Source organism: Mirounga leonina, unplaced genomic scaffold (genome assembly GCF_011800145.1).
Source record: "Mirounga leonina isolate KUSES-001 unplaced genomic scaffold, KU_Mleo_1.0 Mir_180, whole genome shotgun sequence".
Taxonomy (NCBI): domain Eukaryota; kingdom Metazoa; phylum Chordata; class Mammalia; order Carnivora; family Phocidae; genus Mirounga; species Mirounga leonina.
The window spans coordinates 32,064,356-32,071,149 of record NW_023270469.1 but is presented as its reverse complement, the minus strand read 5'-3'; positions in this window follow the sequence as shown (position 1 = coordinate 32,071,149).

Sequence of the window (6,794 nt, the reverse complement as noted above, 5' to 3'; positions counted from 1 at the left end):
TGAGAGGCAGTGAAACATAATTATAGATGTAAAACACTAAAAATAGGCTCCGTGCCCCCACGCAGGCAGCCGAGAGCGTGGCACTCGAGCGCAATGCTGCCATGTATGACAATATTAATAGGAGTTGTGGCACCATCCCAGGTGGCCAGATGAGGCGACATGTTATTGCAGACATGAAAAAAGAGAGATTCTCAATGTTTATGTGCAAAGAAGCTTGCTGCTCGCTTAAGCCCCATGGAGCTGTTCCACCTGACTGTGGTCTTCTCCCAGGCGAGGAGGAAATAAGTCATCAACCAGTAACGATTATTCCATTGTGGTCCTTTATTTTATTATCAGAACCAAATTGGTGTGGATAATAATGATATTAGCAGCTTGGGTTCAAAAGCCCTGGTTGTATTTTCCAAGGAGCTCTCGCCTCCTACTATTATTCAATTCAACCAGTGTATACTGAGGACCATTTTGGGTAGCCTTTGCTATGTAACAACCCCCCCCCCCCAAAACTTGATGACTTAAAGCAACCACGACTTATTATTTCTCACAAATCTTGAAGTTGGCTGGGGAGTTCTTCTGACTTGTTTCAGCTGGAAGGTCAGCGGGGCTGGAGGGCCCCCAGGGGGGGTTCATCCACGGGACGAGGAGCTGTGCAGGGGCATTTGGCTGGGCATTCTGGTGGCCCTCTGTGGGGCCTCTCGTCCTGCAGGAGGCTGGACCAGCTTCCTGACCTGGTGGTCTCAGGGCAGAGTTCCACGAGGGCCAAGGCAGAAGCTGCAAGGCCCCTTAAGGCCTAGCTTCCAAAGTCTGTGACATCACTTCTGCTGTGTTCGACTGGTCAAGGCCAGTGGCAAGGCCAGTCTGCGATGGGGAATTAGATTCTGTCTCCGTAGAAGGAGCAGCAAAATGTTATGGCCACACCTACCTCAAGGAGAGAGAAAAATCTCAAAGAAACAACCTAACCTTATACCCAAAGGAGCTAGAAAAAGAACAGCAGACAAAATCCAAAGCTAGCAGAAGGAAGGAAATACTAAAGATTAGAGCAGAAATAAATGGTATAGAAACTAAAATAAATAAATAAATAAATAAATAAATAAATAAATAAATAATAATAATAATAATAAAACAAAGACAAATACCATATGATTTCAACCCCACAGAAATACAAACAATTGTAAGACAATATTATGAGAAATTATATGCTAACAAATTGGACAACCTAGAAGAATGGATAAATTCCTAGAAACATACAAACTACCAAAACCAAATGAGGAAGAAATAGTAAATTTGAACAGACTGATAACCAGCAAAGAAATTGAATCAGTAATCAAAAATCTCCCAATAAACAGAAGCCCAGGACCAGATGGCTTCCCAGGGGAATTCTACCAAACATTTAAAGAAGAGATTATTACCTCTTCTTCTCAAACTATTCCAAAAAAAATAGAAAAGGAAGGAAAACTTCCAACTCATTCTATGAGGCCAGCGTTACCCAGATACAAAGGCAGATAAAGAGACCACCAATAAAAAGAACTATAGGCTCCATCTTTGGTGAACATAGATGCAAAAATTCTGAATAAAATACTAGCAAACGGAATCCAATAGTACATTAAAATAATCATTCACATCTCAACATAATAAAGGCCTTATATGAAAAACCACAGCCAACATCATACTCAGTGGGGGAAAACTGAGAGCTTCTCCCCTAATGTTAGGAACATTACGAGGAACAAGACAAGGGTGTTCACTCTCACCACTTTTATTCAACATCGTACCAGAAGTCCTACCCCCAGTCATCAAACAACAAAAAGAAATAAAAGGCATCCAAGATGGCAAGGAAGAAGTAAAACTTTCATTATTTGCAGATGGCATGATACTATATATAGGAAACCCCAAAGTCTACACCAAAAATCTGCTAATAAAACTGATAAATGAATTCAGTAAAGTCTCAGGATACAAAATCAATATACAGAAATCTGTGGCATGTTTATATACTAATAACAAGACTTCAGGAAGAGAAATTAAGAAAACAATCCCAATTACAACTGCATCAAAAATAATAATGTACCTAGGAATAAACTTAATTAAAGAGGTGAAAGACTTGTACCCTGAAATCTATAAAACACTGATGAAAGAAAGTGGAGATGACACAAAGAAATGATACAAAGATATTCCATGCTCATAGATTGGAAGAACAAATATTGTTAAAATGTCTATACCACCCAAAGCGATCTATACATTCAATGTAATCCCCCTCCAAATACTAACAACGTTTTTCACAGAACTAGAACACACAATCATAAAAAATGTTTATGGAACCACAAATAGCTGAAGCAATCTTGAGAAAGAAAAGCAAAGCTGGGGACATCACAATTCTGGACTTCAAGCTGTATTATAAAGCTGGAGTGATCAAGACAGCATGGTACTGGCACAAAAACAGACACACAGATCAATGGAACAGAATAGAAACCCAGAAATGGACCCACAACTTTACGGTCAACTAATCTTTGACAAATGAAGAATGAATATGGATGAGAAAAAGATGGTCTCTTCAACAAATGGTGTTCGGAAAACTGGACAACCACATGCAGAAGAATGAAACTGGACCACATTCTTACACCATACACAAAAATAAACTGAAAATAGTTTAAAGACCTGAATGTGAGACCTAAAACCATAAAAATCTTAGAAGAGAACACAGGCAGTAACTTCTCTGACATCGACCGTAGTTAACATTTTTCTAGATATGTCTCCTCAGGCAAGGGAAATAAAAGGAAAAATAAACTATTGGGACTACCTCAAAATGAAAAGTGTCTGCACAGCAAAGGAAACAATCAACAAAACTGAAAGGCAACCTACAGAATGAGAGAAGATATTTGCAAATGCCGTTTCTGAAAAAAGGGTTAGTATCCAAAGTATATAAAGAACTGATATAAATCAACACCCAAAAAACAAACAATCCAATTTAAAAATGGGCCTAGACATGAACAGACATTTCTTCAAAGAAGACATCCAGACACATGAAAAGATGCTCAACATCACTGATCATCAGGGAAATACAAATCAAAACTACAATAAGATATCACGTCTCACCTGTCAGAATGGCTAAAGTCAAAAACATAAGAATCAACAAGTGTTGGTGAGGATGTGGAGAAAAAGGAACCCTCTCGCACTGTTGGTGGAAATGCAAACTGGTGCAGCCACTCTGGAGAAGAGTGTGGAGTTTCCTCAAAAAATTAAAAATAGAACTACCCTATGATCCAGGAATCACACTACTGGGTACCTACCACCAAAATACAAACACACTAATTCAAAGGGACCCATGCACCCCTATGTTTATAGCAGGAATATTTACAATAGCCAAATTACGGAAGCAACCCAAGTGTCCATCAACAGACAAATGGGTAAAGAAGATGTGGTATAGATATACAATAAGAATATTATTCAGGGGCGCCTAGGTGGCTCAGTTGGTTAAGCAACTGCCTTTGGCTCAGGTCATGATCCTGGAGTCCCTGGATCGAGTCCCGCATCGGGCTCCCTGCTCGGCGAGGAGCCTGCTTCTCCCTCTAAAACCCTCCCCCCTCTCGTGTACTCTCTCTCATTCTCGCTCTCTCAAATAAATAATCTTTAAAAAAAAAAAAAGAATATTATTCAGCCATAAAAAAGAATGAAATCTTACCATTCACAACAACACGGATGGAGCTAGAGAGCATAATGCTAAGCCAAGTCAGTCAGTCAGAGAAAGACAAATACCATATGATTTCACCCATATGTAGAATTTAAGCAAAAACACAAATGAACAGGGCGGCGTGGGGGAGAGGGAAAGAGAGAGGGAGAGAAGCCAAGAAACAGACTCTTACTATAGAGAACAAACTGATGATTACCAGAGGGGAGGTGGATGGGGAATGGGGGAAATAGGTGATGGGGATGAAGGAGGGCACTTGTCGTGATGAGCACAGGGTGACGTATGGAAGTGTTGCATCACTATATTGTATACCTGAAACTAATACAGCACTGTATGTTAACTATACCAGAATTAAAATAAAAACTTAATTTAAAAAATGTCACCATGTTTAATCTGAGACAACTGAGCTGTGTCATTTACTTAGATCATCTCAGATAATTCTCACAAGAGTCTTAAAAGGGGAGGATCACTACCCATACTTAGTAAATACAGAAACTGAGAATCAGAGAGGTTAAACCAATTTCCCCAAGCCACACAGCTAGAGAGTTGACATCAAAACACATTTCCTTCCCTGACACTGCAACATTTTCTTGAACTTGATTTCTGCACTGTTGTCGTGGAAGTTAGTGAAAAGACCAAGAACCCTTAAGAAAATCTCCAGGGAGCTTCTGTGTTGGTCATTATTTCTCTACCTGTCTTCCATCCGATCCTGACCAGCCTGTTGGCTCTGTGCCTCCACCAGGCCACGTCCCAGAGCCGCGTGGACTCAGGGCAGAGAAAGGCTCTCAAGCAGGCAAGCCCTCTGCCCAGTGCCATAGTGATCCTGCTGTTGCCACGGGGAGCAAGGAAATGGTGCTCTTGCCTTTTGCTGACTACTTACCGGCACTGGGCTGGTTGCTTTACGAAAACCAGAGTGGCTAATTCTCGTGGTAACACTGTGAAGTGGGCAGGATTTTTTAATCGCTGTCTTGCAGATGCGGAAACTGAAGCAGGTCAATAAGCTGGAATCTCAAACCCAGGCCACCTAGCTCCAGGATCACCACGGTGATCCTTCCAGAGCCAACATCTTCACCAACACCTCTTCATCCTCCTAGGCCAGCCTCCAGGTCACCCTTACCTGGAAGAGTCCCTGAACCATGAGTCCCACTTTTAAGGGGAGGGAGACCAAGGTGCAGAGCAGTTGGACGAGTCTTTGCAGGTCTCCCATGACCTTGGCAGCAGAGCTACGACCCAGGTCTCCTGCCTCCCAGCCCTGGCCTTTGCCTGAGAAAATATTTAAATCCTGGGGACGCTCTCTGCACCTGAGCACCCTGTGTCAACATGGAGGTGGCAGCATCCTCCCAAGGCAAGGGATGATGGAATCATTTGAAAATAAGAGAACTCCTGGTCCCTTCAGTTGGCTGAAGAGCCCAGCCCGCTGTCGCAAATGGATGGACATGGGACCTGGGGTCACAACGTGGGCACTGAGAGCAAACAGGAATCGTGGAGAGGCTGAGGAGGACTGAGACAGGGAGCCTTGTGCCCCAAATTACCCACCCTCGGACAAACCCTTCCTCCCGCACCACCAAACTGCATGCCACTGAGTCTTGCTTTGCAACACAGCATCCAAAGAGTCACGAATCGCCAAGATCCAGAGTGTGATTCATTTCTGGTTTCTTGTAAATAGTGAGTGGCCCAAGACTCTTGATCGTGAGTTCGAGCCCCATGTTGGGTATAGAGTCCACTTGAAAATTTTTGTTCTGATAAATAACAATCTTTAAAAAAGTAATATCCCCTCCCCCAAACCGCCAGGGTTGGGACTTTCTCTATGGCATAATCCTATTGGAAAGAGAAGCAGGTCCTTTTCCCTGTCCAGGATCCAGCCCTGGAAATTCTGCCCCAAGTCTTGTACTCCCTGGAGTGGCCCAGCCTGGCACACACCTCAGCCAGATGAACCGAGTGGGGTTCTGTAGTGGGGAAGGGGCACCGCACTACAGGTCAGGAGACCTCATTGGAGTCCTTGCTCTGAAATCTGGCCAGGTCACTTTTTCTCTCTGCTCCTCAGTTTGCTCACCTATCTAATGGGGACAATAAATCCAGTCCTGTCACCTAGCAAGAACGCTGGGAGAGTAAATGGGACCTTGGTTGTAAAACAGTTCATGAATCCGAGGTATGAGAACTTAGAATTCTCATGATGAGCTCTGGCCAGAAAAGCTGAACGCTTGCCAGCCCAGCTTCCTAGTCCTGGCAGCAAACCTGGGAGGAAACCCTGGAGGCGGCTGCCAACACCACCATGGCCAAACCAAAGGTATCTCCTGGACCCACAGGGCCTTGTCCACACCTGTGCATGGGACAGAGATGACACCCTCACGCCCTCACCCAGGAACATTCCAGCCTTCCCCAGTCTGGCCCACACCTCGGCTCCCCTGCACCTTCTGTCGGAAGGTGGGGAGGAGGGTAACTCGACAATCTGCCACTTGGCGTCCACCAGGAGGGAAAATGGCACCAGGCGACACTTCCTTGCACCAAGCCCTCATTTTCGATTTCAATCATTACATAGAATTTTGCTTTAAAATGATTAATAAGTTTGAATCCATATAGCAAGTTATAGATTAACAGCTGCGGGCCCCACGGGCAAGAACAAAAGAAACTTCATTGTTGCGCTTCATCCATCAAACCTCTAATAAGAATGTCAGGACTTTGGTCCTTTGCCTTCCGACTTGGAACAATAGGCCACTTCGTTGCACTCTGTGTGGCCTAACACCAACCCCAAAAGTGAGTACGTTCACCTGTGAGGAAAAATACGACCCTGGATTTACAATGGCCCACTGAGCCAAGAAAAGGAAATCTCAAATATGTTCCTCTGGGCAATGACCCGGCCGGGCAATCCTTAGCTGGAACTGGCACCTGGGAGACTCAGGTTTTCACGGTGCCTCAAGAAAAACATCCAAATGATGCTCTTGCAAGTTATATGCCTGCAATTATTCCAAAAACAACACCCTGAAATAGATGAGCCAATGGGCCAGGAAACGATTTTCCTTAGAGGGTAATGTCTTCGGCAACATGTCAGCCCGGGGAGTGATTTACGGGCCAACCTTGCAGGTATTATGGGCTGTCCTCCCAGAGCCGGGCCTCGCTTGTC